The sequence below is a fragment of the Capsicum annuum genome, chromosome 3, assembly GCF_002878395.1.
Source record: "Capsicum annuum cultivar UCD-10X-F1 chromosome 3, UCD10Xv1.1, whole genome shotgun sequence".
Classification (NCBI taxonomy): Eukaryota; Viridiplantae; Streptophyta; class Magnoliopsida; order Solanales; family Solanaceae; genus Capsicum; species Capsicum annuum.
The window spans coordinates 46,991-72,303 of record NC_061113.1 but is presented as its reverse complement, the minus strand read 5'-3'; the positions used below and the strand labels follow the sequence as shown (position 1 = coordinate 72,303).

The 25,313-nt window shown below is 35.8% G+C and overlaps 2 pseudogenes; both read left to right on the top strand.

Moving 5' to 3' along the window:
* Window positions 1–8,017: 8,017 nt before the first annotated feature.
* LOC107841752 lies at window positions 8,018–11,244 on the top strand (annotated as a pseudogene).
* Window positions 11,245–14,376: 3,132 nt separating this feature from the next.
* On the top strand, window positions 14,377–20,553 carry LOC107854169 (annotated as a pseudogene).
* The last annotated feature ends 4,760 nt before the right edge of the window (window positions 20,554–25,313 follow it).

Genomic DNA, 25,313 nt, shown 5'->3' with positions numbered 1-25,313 from the left:
TAGCAAGTGTCTAATATATTTGAACTTGGAATCTCGAGATGAATTTTCGACCCCCTAAATTGCTGAGTCAATCTCTAGTCTTGTGCTCAGGGGATTCAAGATCTATACGTATATGTAAAAAAGTAAAAAAAATATCTTATATATAATAGTATTTGCCGATGGGGTTTCGGGTGAACACCCTTGGGCCACCCTAGCCCATTGAGTGATCTACCTCGGGCTATTGACATCATACGTTCTATCGAGACATAATCCGTAAATCACCAAGTTTGACATACTAATATATGATCCCCACGGATCTTAAACAGTTGTTTGAATAACCATAATGTTCGGGCCAGCTTAAGCACGTAACATTTCAAGAAAAAGAATACTACAACTTCCAACTACTCTGCACCAGAAAGTTGAAGAATTGATCGTACACGAGTAAATACTAAGCAAGTAATTGCGGAAGGATCATACTTTCTGTATAAACAAATCCGTACTGAATAGGTTCCGAAACAGATTGAGGCCATAAGCGCGATGACTCTTTCAATGTCTTAAATACAAAACCACATTCCAAATCTCTGCAATGGAGTAACACTTCACCATCTGAAAACTTGTATTTCGGTATTGAATAAAGATCGGTACCTTGTATAGTAAACAATCGATTCCAAGATTCCTTGACATCGTAGTCTTTCAGTATCCATAACTTGAATGTGTGGATCCCTCGACGAATATGAGTAGAGTATACACAAAGCATTCCTTCCAATGCCGAAACACCATTTATGCAATTCATGTTGAAAACCAGGGACATTCTGTCTGGCAACGGTATCTCTCCGTACACCTCATTTGAAATACAAAATGAAATCAACGAACTTTTCAGTGACAATCAAGCCAATGAAACGCGCCATGTACAAATGCCAGAGAATCCTCCGTATCAGACAACACGGGGAAAACACCATAAGGACGTTTATCAATTTTCCTCCAGGAACCATTTTTCAGCGCGAGAATTTCACAACGTGCTGCGTCGTCAATCTTAAGGATCTTATAGTCATCACTAGTCGAGTCTTATCCCAGTCCGCAAGAATAATCTTTTGACAATGAAAACTCCGTGCGAGGAAGTACTATTGATTCTCTCGTGGAGGGGTTCCATAGCAAAAGTGTGGCTCGTGCGCACTCAGGATAATCACGTAACTTGATAAGAGCCAAGCCGTCGTAACAACAATACATTCTGAACCTCCATGGTCTCGGGTTAGAAGGCCAATCAAGTTTTCATACATCCTCAGCTAGTTGAACCGAAGATAAAGAAGCCGATGATAAAGAAGAAAAATGCAAGGGAAACTCGCCATGAAGAACAAGAAATTTTGGGAATTTTGGTTATTCTTCGTGTGATTGAGATGCTTAATTGTAAAGTAAGGCTCGGATATCACTGTCATCCAACACTTCGAAACACATTTGAATCGTAGAAGAGATAGCACCGGTAGCCTGCTGAGAATATCCATAATTATTTCTTCTTGAAAGTGAACTTCCATTGTCCCATCAACATCCATCATCTTTGAACGCTTCACAACTCTCTTCCCTGCAATTCAAAAATTTTGGTTAGCATTATGCAGCTAGTAGTGAAGTCAGGATTTTCAGCAAGGGAACTTGAACTCTAACGAACTAAACATACAAAGAAACTAAGCGAACTCAACATCTACATATATAAAAGGCAGCCAAGTGCATTAAAGCTCCCGCTATGCACAGAGTCCGATGAAGGGCCCCACCACAAGGGTGTATCGGACGTAACCTTACCTTGCATTTCAGCCAGAGGCTGTTTCCAAGGTTTGAACCAGTAACCTCCTGGTCACATGGCGGCAACTTTACCAGTTACTCCAAGGTTCCCTTTCTCAACATCTACATATATATACATAAATGAAAAAATTTAAAAAGTTGACTTAAGATCTAAGTTTAAATTTCGAGATCTCCCTAGCTCCGCCCGTGGGTCCATCCATCTAAGTCTGGGTAAGCAGAGTTTAAGTTTGGTGAAGTGTCAACATCCATATGCTTTGTTATCTTCGAATGCTTCACAACTCTCCTCCCTGCAATTCAAATTTGTTGTGAAGCTAGGATTTTCGTCAAGAAAATTCAAAATATAAAGAGATTAAACATACAAAGACGCCAGATTCAACATCTAACACGTATACATATATAAAAACGATTGACCTTTATATAGTACGACTTTTCAGCTCCGCCATCTAAGTCTTGCATGGTCGGAAAGCAAAGGGTGGTCTGGTGCACATTCTTTGTCAACTAAAGTTTTGGCATGCAGAGTTAAATCAGGGAATAGTCGAGGTGTATACGAGCTAACGCAGATAGTGATATTACAAGAACACACAAAAAAAAAATACAAAAGAAAAAGATACCTTTGAAAAGATTTGGCTTTGTGTCATCTTTAGAGCTTACTTTTCTCTATTTGCTTTGATTTGAATGATTAGAATGTCTCCTTTTAAAGATTTTTAATCTTTTCCTACTTTTAATATGATAAAATATTTCATTTTTTCCTTTTATTTTCCCACTTTTGGTATGATAAGGTATTAATAATACTTGGTTGTTCAAATATATTAAAAGATCAAAATCGGCAATGCTTAATTATCTATATCTATATTTATATCTATATATTATTAAAAGGAGAGGATAAAGGCCATACATTAAGCCAAGTGGCAGCCCAAGAATAAGCCACTTGGTATTTTAGGACAAAAAATATAGTTCGGTTAGTTGTTAGTTACCACTAATTTTAAAATTTATCATAGACATTTTTTAAATAAATTTAATTTTTCACTGACAGTTTAATGTTGCCAGTTTTTTGAAAATTCATACTTTAATTAACCAATTAACTATTTACTAAGGACTGATTTCTTTAAATAATGTTTCATAATTGCCTTGCTTTACAAAAAAATTATTTCGAATGTTCTTCTTTTAATAATAATTAAAAATATTTTACTTTTTTATTCATTATCCTCATCCACATCCTATTTATTTGCAAGTTGGAATTCAAAGTAAAATATTATTATTACAAAGTATTAAGTAAATGAAAAGATTTTATCATATTCAAACTGTGTAATATTGCAATTTGAATTATTGATTCCTACAAAAAGTCATTTTTCTTGTGGGTTCATTTACCCTTTTGCATCAAAAATGAAAAAAAACTTATCTAATCTCATAAGCGTTTTTTACAACTTCTCACATTACAGTTGACATTTTGAATTGGAAACTGTTATGTGATTTACATCATCCATAACTTAAATGTGTCGCAGGCCGCAGCAGTTCAAACCAAGTGGGTTACTTCATGCAAATAAAATATTTTCTACTCTTTTAAGTTCAATTAATCAAACTGTTTAGATGCATATTATTGAAATTCTGCAGTTCTCTTACTGCAAATCATCTAATTTGCTTCTACTACCAAGCCACTGGCAATCTCCATTTTCAAAATGTATTTATATAAATGGTGATTCGATTGGTAACCTTTCTCCATATAAATGTATTTATATATAAAGAACCTGACTATCAAAAATAAAATTTGATTTACAAACCAAATTCTTAATGCGTCTTTGGGAATTAGTTCTTAATTATGAATGTTCAATTCATTCTATGAGATTTCTCGATGATTTATTTGTCTATACTTTTGAAGCAGAAGTACATTTGTTTGTCGTGCTAATGTGTATACGACAATTACACTATTTTTTCTCGACTAATTTGCCATCGGCAGAAAAGGTTAGTATCCCACTTTGACTCTGACATTAAACGCTATGTTTTAACTGTTAATTACATTTATTGTTGTGTGTTATAAGATATTTTTTCATAAACATATCTATGATGGTCATATTCAATCATCATTTGATTTCAATCATAATTTCATCTCACATGGCCAAACGGCCCAAAGTAACTTTGAAAGCCTAAAAAAATAGCAAAAGTCATTGTCCTAATTTCGCCAAATTATATTGCAATCAAGGCATTGTGAATGAGAGAAAAGTGACATTTTAATCAACAAAATATAACATTTTCTAGCTTGCTTACATATGGAAATGAAATTGTCATGTGTTTTCATTATATCAGTAACCAAAAATATGAAATTTGTCAATGATTAGAAAAGTTATTGAACTACTGATGACATGTAAATAAGGGCAACCACAACACCTTTATAATGCATTTTTGCATGTAAAATGGCACAATTGACTATAGTTTGTTAATTGAACTCTATTCTTGCTTAGAGCAATTTGGCCAATATTCAACTTTTGTATTGATGATTTAAATTATCATATTAGTTTTCTATAATGGATCGGGATCTACATAAATTTTTTAGATTAAGTTATCATATGATATTCCCATTGGTTCTTTTTTTTTTTTTTTGAGGGGCTTATCACATTCACATGCATCCATGCAGCAAATTTTAACTTATACGGGCATTGATAGGCATAATGATACAATTGCTACCTTAATTTGCTCTATTTATTTTTTAAAGTTGTCTGCCTATATGGTTGAGTTTCGATTACTACCTTGCTGCGAAAATATCAGGTTTATATTTTTTTAATGAATAAGAACAATCACCTCAACTTCACTTGCTAAAATATAGAATTTGCTTTCTTACAAGTTCTTATTGTATCTGCATTTTCTGCAAAAAAGACCACCATAATATGTGGCTAGATTATATTTATGCTACCATCACTACCTGCAAATGCTACTTGTAACGTGACAGATGGAATATCTGTCCTATATTGTAACGATGTTCAACTCAATCGCCCATCTTATCATATATCTCAAAATTATGGTGCGATCTATCTTAGAATTTTCATTATTTGGTTTCTTACACTTTAATAATATTACAATTTCGACCGGCGCATATATGTATCCCATATTACCTTCAAGATTTTTACTGTCAACCTATTAACTATGTTGAAATTTGAAAGTTCTGTTTCTCAATGCTAACAATCTCACTTAGGAAATTCCTTCGTCTATTTGCAATTTGATGTCACTGCATGCAAATATGTTTTTACAATTATATTGTGATTGAAGACTAGTTCAAATATGTTTTCACTCATGTGTATGAAAAAAAATGAAAAATTACTCTTTTGGCTACTTAAATATATACTTGACTAGATCAATTATTGGTCTAGTAAAGTATTCTTTTTCAATAAAATAGGTCCATATAAATAGATGTCTTATCAAGTATAAGGACTTTCTTCTGCGAGCTTTGGAATTTTACATCAAATTGAATGAATTTGTGTGATATAGCTAACTTTAAAATTTCTACAGCAAGACTTGGAAAATACAACACATCTACCACTTACAATTCATTATCTTTCTTGGCTTGATCCCTCCGATCTTTATCTATTTTGTTGTTTTAGGGAGATACAGCCCATTAACATCGAATTCGGTTAAACTCATTTGTCTCAGACACGAAACACAAATATATTATGAATCCTCACATTTCAGGCATGAGATAATTTGATAGTTTTATTTTATTTAAAAAGTAAATGTAGATGTACTTGGACAAGAAAAAATAAATATTAAAAAAGCAAAAAATAAAACAATTTAGTTTCTTAGACAAAATAGGCCAAACTGGCATTTTCTTGGCAAGACTAAAACATTGACTAAGAGAATGACTTGGAATTGATTAATATGAATAATGTTCAAACACATACAAACAAGCATATGGACATAATTCCTGACCTAATTTCTCCGCTAAGTTCAATAACAGTGGTGTTAGGGTTAACTTGTGTATTGAATATGTGCTACCTTTCACTAGCAAATGCATATCAGATAACTCAGCCACCACCATAACTATGGCAGATTGAAAAATCATCTGACTTTTATTTGTCTAGGGTGAGATTTAAGCCTTATACTCCGGTTCTTTTCACCCATTTCTTCGACAATTAGGTCACTTATTGATCATTAGATTGAAGCTCCATCGGACTTAATTTTCTTTCTATTAACTTGGGAAAATGTAATATTATGAGTTTTGATGATACATACATATATATAGTTTACGTATGATTTTAGTGTACTCCATAAATGTTGTGTGTATTAAGTGAAGTGTATGGATTTCTTGGATTAAAGTTTAAAGAAAGATTATTGATAATAGTTGAATTGACGGAGGAACATATTATTGGAGTTTGTGACTCAAATTCTGTTGATCCAGCTCTGAAAAGTTCACAGTGCGACCCTTGTTTATGATTTTTCATGGGGTCTGTGGCGGTAGCATAGGGATCGGGCTGATAGTCCTGTATGTTTTTGGGCATAGGATTTATTATATGCACGTATTATATAAGTGCAATTAGTGGGTTATTTTTGGACGTTCAGAAAATACGTCATTCTCCTCATTGTACTCCTCTGTATTATAGAGAAATTCCTCCGCCTCTGCCCGTGGTTTTTCCCACAAGGGTTTCTACGTAAATCTATGCACTAATCTTGTTTTTCTTTTGCTTGTGGTATTACTTATTCTGTCCGATCATAACACATATTAAGCGTGCAAAGGAAAAAAATAATGACTTTGCGATTGGAAGGATAAAACAATTTAGTTTCTTAGACAAAATAGGCCATCTTGGCAAGTCTAAAGACTTGTGCTTTGACCATTGACTTAGAGAATGGTTAATATGAATGAAGATTGATTAATATGAATGAAGAAAGTTCAAACACATACAAACAAGCATGTGGACATAATTCCTTCCCTGATTTCTCCGCTTTGATCGCCTTTTTTTTCAATAACTGTTAGAGTCTGTGACCCGAATTTTGTTGATCTAGCACTGAAAAGTTTGCAGTGCGATCCATGTTCACCCCCGCAATATGGACCTGTATATTTTTGGGCTTAGGATTTATATTTTTGGGCTTAAGATTTATTTGTATGCACGTATTATATAAGTGCGTTTAGTGGGTTGTTTTTGGTTGTGAAAAATCACGTCATTGAAACTCTCGTCTCCTCCATTGCACTCCCCTCCATTGTAGTGAATTCCTCCTCCTCTGCCCGTGATTTTTCCCGTCAAGGGTTTCCACGTAAATCTATATGTGTTCATCTTGTTGCTTCTTTTGCTTATCCTATTGCTTATTCCATTTTGATTCGATAACAATAACAATGGTGTTCGGGCTAACTTGTGTATTGAATACGTGCTATACTCCTGTGCTTTTTGCCCATTTCTTTGACAATTAGGCCACTTATTGATCATTAATACTCATTATTAGTCTATGAATAATTTATGTTTCAATAAAATAAATTGAGATCATCATTTGCGGTATTATCTATGAACGAGTAAGAGAAAAGGCTATTTTTTATAGTTCAAACTAACTACACATGATGCTTTAATGATTAGAGTAAAAAATACGTTCTGTTAATGAGTAGTAACATCAAATGAAAATTCAAAGAGATAAGGATTTGTTTGTTGTAGTTTTCATATGAAATTTCCACAGTAAGAATTACAAAGTCTTTCTTGACTTCATTTTGCTACTCTTTTAGCTACTTAAATATGCTTGATTAGATCACAGTAAAGTATTCCCTTTTTAATAGAATCGGTTCACATAAACAACTGTCTAATCAAATATAAGGAATTGCCATTTGTTTTGTTTTTTCCTATTTTATTTCTTTTGCAAACTTTGGGATTTTACATCAAATTGAATGAATTTTTGTGATGCAACTTGCTTTGAAATTTCTATAGCAACAATTTTGTGACTTTAATGTTATGAAAAGTAAGTATAGTTCAAAATATATTAGATATAATGTTAGTCTAAGAGTGGATATGATCCACTAGTTTAAAGATGAGAAATGAGAACCAAGCATATCTGGATCACATATATACCATATGATGTTTGTCTGAATTAAATTGAATTATTCCATGCCCTTTTTCATTTTGCTATTAAATTTAATATCAGTGAACTTTATTTTGTGATAAAGTTAAAGTGAAAAGACTATATTGGTAATGAATTATATCTTTTTATTTATTTGGAAGTGAAAGGGATTTGTTTGAAATTTCTCATCAAGACATGACAAATATTGTCTTATGAAATTTTCATGGAAGAGACTTGTACATTGACTTGAGAATGACAAAATTTAAGTGTCTGCAGTTGGACTCTTTCTTTCTTTCGAGAGTAAAAGATGTAGATTATATGACTTAGTCGTATCTAATGTTTGAGAATGACGTTCTCCTACTCTTTTGGCTACTTAAATATACTTGACTAGATCAATTATTGGTCCAGTAAAGTATTTTTTTCAATAAAATAGGTCCATTTAAATAGATGTGTAATCAAGTATAAGGACTTTCTTATGCAAGCTTTGGAATTTTACATCAAATTGAATGAATTTGAAATTTCTATAACAAGACTTGGAAAAAACAACACCATCTTCAACTTCCAGTTCATTATCTTTCTTGACTTAATTAACAACACGTTCTTGAAATGACAGTGGAATTGATTAATATGAAGAAAGTTCAAACACATACAAACAAGCAAATGGAGATGATTATTCAACAAAATGAAGACTCATTGACTTTAAAGTCATTCTAATTCTACGCCTTAGTTTACACGCAAGGCTTGTATTGGTTTATTACAATATAAATAGTGTACCCTGCACTAATTTCATCAACAACAAAAATTATCAACTCAAATTCGTTTAACAGTACATGGTGATGTTTTCAAAAATATTATTCTCTTTACTTCAGTTTTTCACTCTCTTTACAACTACTTTTGCTTCCACTGAGGAAGCAACTGCTCTCCTTAAATGGAAATCAACTTTCAAGAACCAGAATAATTCCTTATTGGCTTCATGGAAACCAAGTTCTGATGCATGCAACGACTGGTATGGAGTTACATGCATTAATGGTACGGTGAACACGTTGAATATTACTAATGCTAGTGTCTCTGCTACACTATATGATTTTCCGTTTTCATCTCTCCCTTTTCTTGAGTATCTTAATCTTAGCATGAACAATTTGGCTGGCACCATCCCACCTGAGATTGGTAATCTCACTAATCTTGTCTGTCTTGACTTGAATAACAATCAAATTTCGGGCACAATCCCATCACAAATCGGCTTCTACTAGTCAAGCTTCAGATCCTCCACATATTTCAAAACCATTTAAATGGTCCCATTCCAGGAGAAATAGGTCAGCTAAGATCTCTTACTAAGCTATCTTCGGGCTGGAACTTCCTTAATGGTTCTATTCTTGCTTCATTGTGGAATTTGAACAACTTGTCCCATTTGTATCTTTATGAGAATCACCTTTCTGGCTCTGTTCCTGCAGAGATAGGAAAACTTGTCAATCTTGTTGAAGCTTATCTTCAAACAAACCAGTTAACAGGTCACATCCCTCCAGAACTAGGCAACTTGATCAATGCAAGAGTGTTCTATGCTTTCTCCAATGAATTGTTTGGTCCCATTCCTGCAGAAATAGGTAAGATGAAGTCACTTCAGAATTTAAGCTTACATACAAACAATCTTTCTGGCCCAATTCCTAGTGAGTTGGGGAATCTGAAAAACCTCAATGATCTGGAATTATCCAATAATCAACTCACTGGTTCAATTCCGTCTTCCATTGGCATTTTGAGAAACTTGCACACTTTGTTTCTCGGCAACAACAATCTGATTGACGAAATTCCTTCATCTTTTTGTAATTTGACATCACTAACAGTCCTGTATTTGTTGAAAAACAACTTGAAGGGAAAAATTCTGCAATTATTGGGTAATATCAGTGGCCTCCAGTATGTGATGATGTCACATAATAATCTCAGTTGAGAGCTCCCGTTGTCTATTTGCAATTTAACATCACTACAAGTTCTAGATTTGGGTCGAAACAATCTAATTGGAGCAATTTCGCAATGTTTTCGCAACATGAGTGGTCATCTTGAGGTTCTTGATATGCAGCACAACAATCTTTCCGGTACTCTTCCAACAACTTTTAGCATTGGAAGTGCACTCGGAAGCTTCAATTTGCATGGCAATAAGCTAGAGGGAAAAATTCCACGATCCTTAATAAATTGCCAACGACTGGAAGTTCTGGTTTAGGGGACAATCTCCTCAATGATACCTTTCCAATGTGGTTGGGAACTCTTCCTGAGCTGCGAGTTTTAAGCTTGAGATTGAATAAGTTGCATGGATCCATTAGAACTTTAGGAAGTGGAAACATGTATCTTGAGCTCCGAATCTTAGATGTCTCTTCCAATGCCTTCACGAGAAACTTACCGACGAGTCTGTTTCAACATTTGAACGCCATGAGGAAAATTGATCCATCAAAGAAGGCACCGAGTGATCATGAAAGATATGGATATTACCAAAACTCCATAGCTGTCGTAACAAAGGGAATGGAGCTTGAAGTTGTGAGAGTCTTGTTTTTGTACACCACTATTGATCTTTCAAACAATAAATTTGAAGGACATATTCCAAGTATCATAGGTGAACTCATTGCACTTCGCATGCTAAATTTATCTCATAATGGATTGCAAGGTCCTATTCCGCAATCACTTGGAAGTTTATCTTCAGTTGAATCATTGGATCTGTCAGGTAACCATCTTGTAGGAGAGATACCAGCACAATTTGCTTCTCTTACATCTCTCGAAGTCTTAAATCTCCCCTAAAATCATCTCGAAGGGTGCATTCCTCAAGGAAATCAATTTCATACCTTTGAGAACAATTCATATGAAGGTAATGATGGATTACGTGGATTCCCACTTTCAAAGTCTCAGAGAAAACTTATGCTGGATCTGCGGTTGATGAAGAAAGCAACTCTGAATTTCTGAATGATTTTTGGAAAGCGGCTCTTATGGGGTATGGAACCGGACTATGTATCGGACTATCCATAATATATATCTTGATCTCAACTGGAAATATGAAATGGCTTGAAAGAACCGTTGAAGAGCTGGGACATAAAATTATGATGGCAAGGAGAAAGAAGCAGGGAACGCAAAGGAACTACAGAAGACGAAATAACCTCTTCTAGAAAATTTACCAATGGAGCAAAATTCGATTTCAGGAACTTACAGTTATTCAAGCTGAGCTAAACAACTAATCGATACTCTCTCCGAAGCATATTCTTCTTATTGATAAGTGTTTGATGTTCACTATCTTGTTTTTCAAATTTCAGATGTCAAGGATAAGAGGACGTTGGCGCAGTGGAGTTAGTTACTCCTATTGTTCACTACTAAGCTTAATTTTGAGAGATGTCTGCATTTACATTTGTTCTTCTTTAGTTTGTATTAATCTACTTAAGGTTTATAAACTTAATATATTTTTCAAGTTCATATGCTCAAGTTTGAATGTCTCGTTACATAATCCCAAAAGGAAGACAATAGCTCAAGCTATTTAATTCATAATTTCAAACCATATTTGTTTCGCAAACAGAAATAAGCTTATAGATCACTAACTGATCTGTTACAAATTAGAACAAGAAAATATTACGAATCGAAACCTGAATTCTCTTCAGTATTCCGTCCTCACAAGAGTACGCGAAGAATCTAAGAGGTACTCCCATACAAACGGAAATAGTTGTCTATTCTGCATCTTAATGACAATCACGTTCTCTACTTTCCTATATTTGAACTATAACTCTTCTGTTTCTGCTAATTTGACCAACTTGTCTATTTTGTTTCTTCATGAGAATCACCTTTCTGGACCTATTCCTGAAGAGATTTGGCAAATTAAAAGGACGTCTTTCATATAAAATATAGTAAAGAAATTATTTTCTCAAAGCAAATGACCACATCATATGAAATTTTCATGAAACAGACTTGTACATTGACTTCAGAATGACCAAATTTAAGTATTTGCAGTTAGACTCTTTCTTTCTATCGAGTGTAAAAGATGCAAATATTATATGACTTAGCCGTATATAATGTTTGAGAATGACATTCTCCTACTCTTTTGGCTACTTAAATATACATGACTAGATCAATTATTGGTCCAGTATTCTTTTTCAATAAAATAGGTCAACATAAATAGATGTCTAATCAAGTATAAGGACTTTCTTCTGCAAGCTTTGGAATTTTACATCAAATTGAATGAATTTGTGTGATGTAGCTAACTTTGAAATTTCTACAACACATCTCCCACTTACAATTCATTATCTTTCTTGGCTTAATCCCCTCCGATCTTTATTTATTTTGTTCTTTTAGGGAGATACAGCCCATTAACAACGAGTTCGGTTAAACTCATTTGTCTCAGACACGAAATACAAATATATTATGAATCCTCACATTTCAGGCATGAGACGATTTGACAGTTTTATTTTATTTAAAAAGTAAATGTAGATGTACTTGGACAAGAAAAAATAAATATTAAAAAAGCAAAAAATAAAACAATTTAGTTTCTGAGACAAAATAGGCCAAACTGGCATTTTCCTTGGCAAGACTAAAACATTGACTAAGAGAATGACTTGGAATTGATTAATATGAATAATGTTCAAACACATACAAACAAGCATATGGACATAATTCCTGACCTAATTTCTCCGCTAAGTTCAATAACAGTGGTGTTCGGGTTAACTTGTGTATTGAAGCTCCGTCGGACTTAATTTTCTTTCTATTAACTAGGGAAAATGTAATATTATGAGCTCTGATTATATATATATATATCAAGTTTACGTATGATTTTATTGATAATAGCTGAATTGATGGAGGAACATATTGTTGGAGTCTGTGACACAAATTCTGTTGATCCGGCCCTGAAAAGTTCGCAGTGCGACCCATGTTTGTGATTTTTCATGGGGTCTGTGGCGGTAGCGTAGGGATCGGGCTGATAGGCCTGTATGTTTTTGGGCATAAGATTTATTTTACGCACGTATTATATAAGTGCAATTAGTGGGTTATTTTTGGACGTTCAGAAAATACGTCATTCTCCTCATTGTACTCCTCTGTATTATAGTGAAATTCCTCTGCCTCTGCCCGTGATTTTTCCCGCAAGGATTTCCACGTAAATCTATGTGCTCATCTTATTTTTCTTTTGCTTGTGGTATTACTTATTCTGTCTGATCATAACACATATTAAGCGTGCAAAGGAAAAAAATAATGACTTTGCGATTGGAAGGATAAAACAATTTAGTTTCTTAGACAAAATAGGCCAAACTGGCATTTTTCTTGACAAGACTAAAGACTTGTGCATTGACTTAGAGAGTGACATCTTCTATACTTGGAATTGGTTAATATGAAGAAAGTTCAAACACATACAAACAAGCATATGGACATAATTCCTTCCCTGATTTTTCCGTTTTGATCGCCTTTTTTTTTTCAAGGGAAAAGGCTCAAATATACCATTGAACTATCAGAAATGATTCATTTATGCCATCCGTTAAAAGTTGGGCTCATTCATGCCATCGCCGTTACAAAACTGGCTCATCCATGCCATTACTTTTAAGAGTCGATTTTTAGAAAACAGTTTTGCCACGTGGCAGCTAATTAGAGATCCATGTCAATTTTTTTATTTTTATTTTTTAAATTTAATTTAAAAAAATTATACAAAATTTTTATTATAAATATCTTTTTTAAAAAATAAAAAATAAAAAAAATCACCTCAACTTCCCAACCTTATACATTATATATTTATAAAAAAAATCTTATCCTAAAGAAAACTACCCCAATCATCCCCACCTTTTCCTCAACCCCCTCAACTCCCTCAACTTCCCAACCTTATACATTATATAGTACACCCACACAGACACAAAGGGGACATAGAAAAACACAAAGATAAGGGGAACGAATAGGGAGGATTAGGGAAACAAAAAGGACGAAAACAGGAAGAAAGGGAGAGGAATCTTGATAAAAAAAACACGGACTGGGAGAGAAAAACAAAAAAAGAGAAGAGTTAAGAAGAAAAGGGAGTAACATTTGACAGAAACAAAAAACAAATAACATAAACGGGCAAAGAACGAGTTGGAGTTTAAGGTTTTGTTCGTGGTTTCGAGTTCGCAGCTTCTTCTTTCTTTTGTTGGCAACTGTTTTTTCAAAAGGTAACCCTTTACCTTTCTTTGAATAATATAATATCGCAATTATGCGAAATTTAATTCCAATATTATGAAGTGGAGTTGCTCTTATTTTACATTTGTTGTTGTAATACTAGAGTATTCAAATCTTTGTTATGATTAAATTTGAAGTGAGATTTGATATAATATATGATCCATGCATTGATGCATATAAATGATTATCAAAAAAGAATAAATAATAACGTACACATCCACACACAATACTTTACTACATACATTTTGCATGCATACACACAAAGAGGGAGAGAAAAGTAAGGAAAAGAGAATGCACCAATGGAAGAAATTGTTCACATTTTTGCATTCTTTTTCTTTCTCTATCATGTACTTTTCAAAGTGTTAAGAAGGACTAACCATTTAATGTCTTTGAATTGATCATTTTAATATGGTCACCTTTTTCATTTGGCAAAATATGACAAGAATATGGTTCCGTCCTTTATTATCATTGCATATAAGGACTAGCAATGGTTATGATGAACTAGAATTTCAGGTTTGAATATTTTGGGTTCGTGTATAAATAAATACCTAGAAGATTGATCAAATATATATATAATTATTTTTAAAAATAAGAATTCAGAAAAAACATGCACATTAGTTATATGCAAAATTTATTATTCGTTAATTGATATATAAAAGCATAGAAATATGTAATCTATAAACTTCATAACCAACACCATTTTTTTTAAAAAAATTAAATAAGAAATTATAAAAAAAAAATTTATAATTTTTTTTTTTAAAAATTATTTTTTTCTAAAAAAAATGACGTGGACCTCTAATATGCTGCCACGTGGCAAAGCTATTTTCTAAAAACCGGCTCTTAAAAGTAATGGCATGGATGAGCTAGTTTTGTAATGGCAATGGCATGAATGAGCCCAACTTTTAACAGATGGCATAAATGAGCCATTTATGATAGTTCAGTGGTATATTTGAGCCTTTTCCCTTTTTTCAATAACTATTAGAGTCCGTGACTTGAATTTTATTGATCCGGCCCCGAAAAGTTCGCGGTACAACCCATATTTGCCCCGCGATATGGACCTGTTTATTTTTGGGCTTAGGATTTTTTTGTACGCACGTATTATATAAGTGCATTTACTGGATTGTTTTTAGTTGTGAAAAATTACGTTGAGACTCTCGTCTCCTCCATTGTACTCCTCTCCATTATAGTGAATTCCTCCTCCTCTGCCCGTGATTTTTTCTATCAAGGGTCTCCACGTAAATCTACATGTGTTCATCTTGTTGCTTCTTTTGCTTATCCTATTGCTTATTCCTGTTTGATTCGATAACAATAACAGTGGTGTTCGGGCTAACTTGTGTATTGAATACGTGCTACCTTTCACTAGCAAATGCATACCGGATAGCTCAGTCACCACTATGACTTTGGTAGACTGAAAAATCACCTATTATTTTTTGGTCTAGGGTGCAATTTTAAGCCTTATACTCCTGTGCTTTTTGCCCATTTCTTTGACAATTAGGCCACTTATTGATCATTAATACTCATTATTAGTCTATGAATAATTTATGTTTCAATAAAATAAATTGAGATCATGATTTGCGGTATTATCTATGAACGAGTAAGAGAAAAGGATATTTTTTATAGTTCAAACTAACTACACATGATGCTTTAATGATTAGAGTAAAAAATATGTTCTGGTAATGAGTGGTAACATCAAATGAAAATTCAAAGAGATAAAGATTTGTTTGTTGTAGTTTTCATATGAAATTTCCACAGTAAGAATTACAAAGTCTTTCTTGACTTCATTTTCCTACTCTTTTAGCTACTTAAATATTCTTGATTGGATCAAAGTAAAGTATTCTATTTCTAATAAAATCGGTCCACATAAATAACTGTCTTATCAAATATAAGGATTTGCCATTTGCTTTGTTTTTTCCAATTTTTTTTCTTTTGAAAGCTTTGGAATTTTACATCAAATTGAATGAATTTTTGTGATGAAGCTTTCTTTGAAATTTCTATATCAAGAATTTTGTGAGTTTAACGTTATGAAAAGTAAGTGTAGTTCAAATTATATTAGAGATAATATTAGTCTAAGACTGGATATGCTCCACTAGTTTAAAGATGAGAAATGAGAACCAAACATATTTGCATCACATATATACCATATGATTTTTGTCTGAATTAAATTGAATTATTCCATGCCCTTTTTCAATTTGCTATTAAATTTAATATCAGTGAACTTTATTTTGTGATAATGTTAAAGTGAAAAGACTATATTGGTAATGAACTATATCTTTTTATTTATTTGGAAGTGAAAGGGATTTGTTTGAAATTTCTCATCAAGACATGAAAAATATTGTCTTATGAAATTTTCATGGAAGAGACTTGTACATTGACTTGAGAATGACAAAATTTAAGTATCTGCAGTTGGACTCTTTCTTTCTTTTGAGAGTAAAAGATGTAGATTATATGACTTAGTCGTATCTAATGTTTGAGAATGACATTCTCCTACTCTTTTGACTACTTAAATATACTTGATTAGATCAATTATTGGTCCAGCAAAGTATTTTTTCCAATAAAGTAGGTCCACATAAATAGATGTCTAATCAAGTATAAGGACTTTCTTATGTAAGCTTTGGAATTTTACATCAAATTGAATGAATTTGTGTGATTAGCTTTCTTTGAAATTTCTACAGCAAGACTTCGAAAATACAATATCATCTTCCACTTACAATTCATTATCTTTCTTGACTTTATTTTCTCCTCTCTTTTTTTTAATTTTTTTTTTTTTTTTGAGGGAGGTACAACTATTAATAAGGCATTCTTTCAGTAACAGTGGAATTGATTGATATGAAGAAAGTTGAAACACATACAAACAAGCATATGGAGATAATTATTCAACAAAACAAAGACTCATTGACTTTAAAGTCATTCTGATTCTACGCCTTATTTTACATGCAAGGCTTGTATTGGTTTATTACAATATAAACCAATTTCATCAACAACAAAAATTATCAACTCAAAATCGTATAATATGACGGTTTCGAAAATATTGTTTTTACTTTAGTTTTTCACTCTCTTTACAATTACTTTTGCTTCCACTGAGGAAGTAACTTCTCTCCTAAAATGGAAATCAACTTTCAATAACGAGCATAATTCCTTGTTGGCTTCATGGAAACAAAGTTCTGATGCATGCAACGACCAGTACGGAGTTGTTTGCTTTAATGGTAGGGTAAGTAGGTTGAATATTACAAATGCTAGAGTCATTGGTACCCTCTATGATTTTCCGTTTTCATCCCTCCATTTTCTTGAATATGTTGATCTTAGCATGAACAGTCTCTCTGGCACCATCCCACCTGAGATTGGTAATCTCACTAATCTTGTCTGTCTTGACTTGCATATCAATCAAATTTCAGGCACAATCCCATCACAAATCGGCTCACTGGTCAAGCTTCAGATCCTCCACATATTTGACAACCATTTAAATGGTCCCATTCCAGGAGAAATAGGTCAGCTAAGATCTCTGACTAAGCTATCTTTGGGCAGGAACTTCCTTAATGGTTCTAGTCCTTCTTCATTGGGGAATTTGAACAACTTGTCCTATTTGTATCTTTATGAGAATCACCATTCTGGTTCCATTCCGGAAGAAATAGGTTACCTGAGGTCTCTTACTAAACAAGCTTTGAGTACCAACTCTCTTAATGGTTCTATTCCTGCTTCACTAGGGAATCTGAAAAACCTCAATGATCTGGAATTATCCCATAATCAACTCTCTGGCGCAATTCCTAGTGAGTTGGGGAATATGAAAAACCTCAGTGCTCTGGTATTATCCAATAATCAATTCTTTGGCCCAATTCCTAGTGCGTTGGGGAATCTGCAAAACCTCCGTTATCTGACATTATCCAATAATCAACTCTCTGGCCCAATTCCTAGTGCGTTGGGGAATCTGAAAAACATCTATTATCTGGTATTATCCAATAATCAACTCTCTGGCCCAATTCCTAGTGAATTGGGAAATCTGAAAAACCTCCATTATCTAATATTATCCAATAATCAACTCAATGGCCCAATTCCGTCTTCCTTTGAAAATTTGAGAACTTGCAAAATCTGTTTCTCGACAACAACAATCTGACGGCTGAGGGAATTCCTTCATTTATTTGTAATTTGACATCATTGGTAGTCCTGAATTTGTCGAGAATCAACTTGAAAGGAAAAATTCTGCAATGTTTGGGTAATATCAGTGGCCTCTGGTATGTGATGATGTCACATAATAATCTCAGTGGAGAGCTCCCTCCATCTATTTGCAATTTAACATCACTACAAGGTCTAGATTTGGGTAGAAACAATCTAATGGGAGCAATTCCACAATGTTTTGGCAACATGAGTGGTCATCGTAACAAACCCACAGGACCACTCGAGTACACTGAGGCGCAGCAGTAGGGACAAACAGTCCCCAAAATACCTGGTTGAGTATGTGGTCCCAAAGGCCAATAGAGGACCACTACCTCTGTCAAATACCGCTGCACATATTGCACCATCCTGCCAAGAAACGTCCAAATGAATACCCTGCTATATAAACATCACAAGAGCTTTAGAGGAGGGCATGGAAGAACTTGCATCTTATTTTCTTAGCTAAACTTTTAGCAATCTGGAATCTCTCTTTTCTATTTTCTCTTTTTTATCTATCTTTTTGCCTTGTTTTCCCTAAGTTGAGAATTGCTACATTGTAATTTCTCCCTATCAGTGAATACAATTTTGAATCAGTCAATTTGGTGCTTTCATTGAACCTCCTCTACCAATGGGTGATGGTTCTCCTAACACACGTTTGCGCACAATGGACGAGGCCTTCAAGAAGCTGCAAGAAACTGTTGATTCTCACAGTATAACTTTTGATTCGATTAACTCCACACTATAAGAAATTATCTCCCAAATTTCCACCCTCCAGACCCAGAATCAGCACACCCAACCCTCTACAAAAAGCTCAACAACCTCTAACCCTAGTTGTTCTTCCATACCACCACGACAAAATTTCTTCTATCAACATCTTTCTCCCCCAGCTCCGCAGTTGAATCCACCACACCAGCCACAAGCCCTTTCTGTAAATTAGAACCCTTGTGGCCCTTTTCGGAGAGATAAACCAGCACCCATAGATTTAGCCCGTTTTGATGGCCGGTTTGCTGAAAGTTGGATTTTCCAAGCCAACCAATACTTTGTTTCTTATAATGTCCATGATGAACATCGTTTGAACCTTGTCTCCTTCTATCTTGAGGGCATGGCTAGAGACTGGTATCAATGGATGTATAAGAACCATCAACTGATTGGCTGGGAACACTTCACCAAAGCTTTGGTAACTCGTTTCGGTTCAAAATCCATGGAAGCACCTGAGGGGCTTTTGGGGAAATTGCAGATGACTTCGACTGTTGCTGAGTATCTTTCTCGATTTGAGCAGCTTGCTAATCGCACTACTGATGCTTCTCCAGAGATGTTGCAGCATCTTTTTATTCAGGTGTGATTCGACACAGCTCTAGCCCTTATTCCTCACCCATCCTTTTGGTGATAAAAAAAGATGGCACATTGCGCTTTTGCATCGGCTATAGGGCATTGAACTCCATCACGGTTAAAGATCGTTTTCCCATTCCCACGGTTGATGAATTATTTGATGAACTCCATAATGCCCATTTTTTCTCCAAGTTGGACTTATTAGCTGGATACCATCAAATCCGTGTCCATCAGGATGATATAGAAAAGACAGCCTTCCGAACTCATGATGGTCATTTTGAGTTCCTTGTCATGCCCTTCGGCCTCTCAAATGCCCCATCCACCTTTCAAGCTACAATGAACTCCTTATTCAAGCCCTTCCTTCGCCGGTTTGTCCTTGTCTTCTTCGATGACATATTAGCTTATAGTCAGTCCTGGCAGGATCATCTTGCTCACTTGCAGAATGTTTTTGAGTTGCTCAAGAGGAATTCTTTGGTGGTTAAACAGTCTAAATGCCAATTTGGACAGACTTCTATTACATACTGGGTCATATTATTTCTTTCAGCGGCTTGCAAGTTGACCCCGAGAAAAGAAGTTCGTGGTTTTCTGGGCTTGACGGGTTATTATCGGCGATTTGTAAAGGGATATGCCCAACTTGCTTCCCCACTCACAAACCTTCTAAAAAAGGATTCCTTTGTTTGGTCTTTTAGCGCATCCACAACGTTTTTTGACCTCAAACGAGCCCTTAGTTCTGTTCCAATTCTTGCATTGCCAGATTTCTCAAAAGTGTTCTCTATGGAAACTGATGCCTCTAGTACTGGAATTGGAGCAGTGTTATCTCAAGAAGGGCACCCCATTGCTTTTTTCAGTGAAAAATCATCTCCCAGGATGCAAGCGGCTTCCACTTACACGAGGGAAATGTTTGCTATTACCCAAGCTGTCCAAAAGTGGCGTAAATACTGTCACAACCCAAACCGGGGCCCTGGCCGTGACGAGCATTCCAAACCATAAAGGCCCGAAACACCCCTATCTATCTGGTAATCATGCACATGACTTATATGACAAAAGAAATGCGGAAGATACACAAAATAATGGAAACATGGTCAAGAATCATATGAAAACAGTAATGGGGAATAATCTCCCACAATTCTCAATCAACATCTCGAAAACGTCTGCGAAATCTCTACTACATGACCGAAACAAATAACTATCTGACAACTGGGACAAGCCCCCAGTAGACCCTAAACTACTAAATGATAAATGAACTGATAGACATCAAGCCTTCCAAAATATAGAAGGCTCACCACTTGATTCTACAAATCTTTCGGAAGAGATCTACTAGTTATCTGGACCCCTAGACTGTGCCTCCGAACCTAGGTGGGAAGGGAGTCAATACAAAAGTACTGGTACGCAGAGAAATCAAAACAAAATACAATATTTTTACAAAATATAGGTGACAGCTAGTATAAAGCAGTTTCGTATCAAATCATTTGAAAACACATGGACATAATGTAATAGTTTTCAACAACAATGTAATGCAGTTGAGCTAGGTGGAATACCCTACATATAACATTTACACCAACTGTCAAACCTCGATTGCCGCCGAGATTAGAGTATAAGTGTGGGGAAGACACACAAGATCATACAGCAGGGTGTCTCGACCCAATAAAGTATGGTAGTGCACAAGATCACGAAGCAGGGCTCCTAACCATAGTCCCAATTTGGGAATGACATAAAGTCAGGTACACAAGATCACTTAGCTTGGTACCAAATTCCCATGTCGGCAAACACGGTTTCCAGCGATGAGCCCTTACACTCAAACGCCTTCTTCGGGCATCCACCTATCTCGTATAAAATAAATGCATTCAACTCCATCTAATTCTACCACATATCTTATTCTGTAGGGTATCGTCATGCCCGACTTGCAACCCATCAATATCACATCATTACTTCATGCAACCATTATATTCATCATATTTCAACATAATAACCATCTCCTTGCAAGTCAAAAATCATATCCACTTTCAAAATAGTTAATGTCATGCTTGTCAAGATGATTTCTAACAATTCACACCATATGAAAATTCAAAATAATTTCATATCAAGAGAGGGGTTTCATATAATTCATGCTCTCAATTTAACATCTTTTGAATCACAAGCATATGCATTTATATTCATAATTTCAAAACCCCGCATTTTTAAAACACGAACTTTTTTAATCCCATGAGATTTTTGATAGAACCCCACGTACCTCTATTTAGGAATTCAAAGGGTGCTTCTTAATGCCCTCGACTTGGGGATTCCAAACCTTCAATTTGCTTTGAAAACCCATGGTTAAATCTTGAGTTATGTGGATTTTTATTTTGAAACCCTTATGTAAGTTCTTGGAGTAATTTGATGATAATGGATGTATTTTGGTGTTATTGGGGATGAATCCCGTGTTTGGATGGGTTTGGGGCCATGGGAAATGTCTAATTTGGCCTTAGAATTTAAAATTCAGGACTGGAACGCCGTCTAAAGCTTCACCGCAATGCGCTGGAAATCACGGTGAGCTACTGGAATTGACAATTGTCATTTTGAGGCTTACCGTGACGCGGAGCTTGGAAAAATGCCAATTATTGCGACCTGGAAGTTCAGCTGAAACTTAAAATAGCCATAACTTCTTACCTGGTTGTTGGATTTCGACGAATCTTATATTGTTGGAAAGCTTATTCAATTATCTACAATTCGGTATATAGTAGGCCACCTAGTTAATCATATACAATGAGTTATGGTTGATTGAAGTTGACCCAAGTTTCGATGCTTACTCAAGCTCGAACGATTGGAAATCTTTCAACTCGTCCTTGAGTTAGGGAACTTCTATGATCTTAATTCATGCTTAACTAGATTCACACACTACAAAATTGATTACACACTAAATTTGCATAGAATTCATGGATTTTGCAACCTCTATGTGAAAGAATAACGGTTTACGTTCTAGCCCGAAATGCGGGGTGTTACATTATCCCCCCTTGGGATCATTCGTTCCCGAATGATGACACGGAATATAGTCATGCACGATTTCAAGTATTCTTAGATATAGAAAAGAAGGAATAAGAAAAGATTGTACCTTCCATCTCACTATTCACAGGATCAAATAGGCTTGGGTATCTAACTCTCATGTCGTTTTCTGATTCCCAAGTTGCTTCTTCAACTTTCTGATTCCGCCACAACATTTTAACTGAGCCTATCTCCTTGCTCCTCAACTTTCTCACTTGACGATCTAAGATTGCTACAGGCTCTTCTTCATAAGACAAGGAATCAGTCACTTTGATTTCTTCAACAGGTAACACTATCGAATGATCTCCAATGCACTTCTTCAACATGGATATATGGAATACCGGGTGGACAGAACCCAAACTTGCAGGCAACTCTAACTCATATGCGACTCCACCAATCCTTTTCACAATCCGGTATGGTCCTATATAGCGAGGACTTCAATTGATGATAACCCGAACGAAGGTCTATTTTCGAAAAACATTTAGCACCCTGAAGCTGGTAAAAAAGATCATCAATCCTAGGAAGAGGATATTTGCTTTTTATAGTGATCTTATTCAACTGGCGGTAGTCTATACACATACGAAGGGACCCATCATTCTTTCGCATGAAAAGTACGGGTGCACCCTATGGGGAAACACTAGGACGAATAAAGCCTTTGTCTAGGGGGTTTGCGAGCTGTGTTTTTAACTCTTTAAGTTCAACGGGGGCCATTCTATATGGCGGAATGGAAATAGGACGAGTGTCTTATAACACATCAATGCTAAAATCTATCTCCCTATCAGGTGGTATCCCTGGGAGATCTTCGGGAAAGACTTCTAGAAACTCACTCACTACATGGACTGACTGAGGAGGAATATTTTCAACCCTGGAGTCTTTTACTCAGATTAGATGATACATACAACCTCTGGAGATGAGCTTTCGGGCTCCAAGATAAGAGATAAAGTGACCTCTAGGTGACATAGAATTTCCTGCCCACTCAATTGGTGTCTCATTCGGGAAAAAAAGTAACCCTCCGGGTTCTGCAATCAAGTATGGCATAACACGAATGGAGCCAGTCCATCCCAAGTATATCATCAAAATCTACCATATCATGTTCTATAAGGTCCGCCATAGTATCCCTACTAAGAATAGACAGAACCCAATTTCTATACACCCTTCTAGCAACAACAAAATCACCTACAGGAGTGGAAACAGTGAAGGGTTCTATAATAACTTCGGGCTTAAACCCGAACCCAACAGCCACATAAGGGGTCACATAGGACAGAGTAGACTCGGGATCAAGCAGTACATAACGAGAAAAGATTCATAACGTACCGGTGATAACATCTGGTGAAGCTTCCTCCTCCTGGCGGTTAGCCAAAGCATACAACTGGTTACGACTGCTCCCGACAGCTGAAGGAGCACCCTTAGAAGGAGGAGCCATGGAGGCAGCTTGGGTTTTAGCTCCCTCCCCTCGTATTTCCTCCCACAGAAGGGCAATCTCTCTGAAGATGACCCACTTTACCACAAGTATAACAATTTCTCCCCTCAAAAAAGAACCTCCCTAGGTGATTCCTTACACAAGTCTCATACCGTGGGTAAGTACGACACTACAGGGCCACACTGCCCTGTGACTGAGTATCTAGGGCTCTGGATCCATGATGAGTCTGGAAACTCTGAGATCGTCTGTCTGCTAGTGGTCTGGGCGCTGGGGCGCTGGCAGCAGACTGTGCATTACCCCAATTCTTCTTCTTCAGCCTTTTATTTCCCTACTTACTGCTTTGAGGCTGGTTGTGACCCTAGTCGGTAGGTCTTGCTCTTTTCGCCTGTATTTCTATCTCCCTAGCCTCTGAAATCTTTTTCTTTTTCTCTTCTACATGTTACATATGAACCGCCAGTCTAGCAAAGTACAACTCCTTGTTCAACATAGCTCCTTGTCACTCAAGCACCAGGTCATTTGAAAGGCCGAACGCAAACTTCCTCATCCGGGCCCTCATACTACTTGTCATCTCAGGAGCATAACGGGACAGCTGATTAAACTTTAGAGTATACTCCTGAACGCTCATCTTCCCCTATTTCAGATTCATGAACTCCTCAGCCTTTGCCTCCCTCAACTCTAAAGGAAAGAACCAGTCAAGGAAATCATCTACAAACTCACTCCATACCGAGGACTCAGTATTGTCGCCCTTTGCATCTTCCCAATCATTGTACCACTGATTCGCCACCTCCTTCAGCTGATACACGGCCAATTCTACCCATTCTACTTCATCAACGTGCATCACTTTTAAGATATTTTCCATTTCGTCTACAAATTCCTGCGGATCCTCTTCTACTTTAGTACCAGTGAATTTGGGAGGATTCATCGTCATGAATTGGCTCACCCGTGTAGCTCAAGAAGTAACAGATATAGACCCAGTATCTTTTGACCGCTGAGTCTGTGTAGCCATCAAATGTGTTAACATATGAATGGATTATCTAAATTCTGCATTCGAAATATCTCTCTGATTAGTCGGGGGTCGGTTAACATTGGTCTGTGGAGCTCGGGGTGGCTTGATTGGGACTGGAGGGACTCCCGGAGTAGGGACAGGGTCTTGAGTAGGAGCTCTATTACATTTCCTCATCCCATGAGTGGGATGGACTTCCTCATTCTGATCACTCTGATTAGTATTGCGACGGGGAGGCATGACTGTTATTTCTGTAAGACAAAAGATTTCTAATTAGGAACAGACTTGACTCTAAAATACGAACTAATTCACAAAGAAGGGAAACATTTCCTAAACTCCTAGTAGCTTCCTGCTTATAAGTGTGGCGCGCTACACACCCATAAACAAGACTCTACCTGACACGATTTCACATACACCCTGGGACCATGAACCCTGCTTTGATACAAAGTTTTTCAC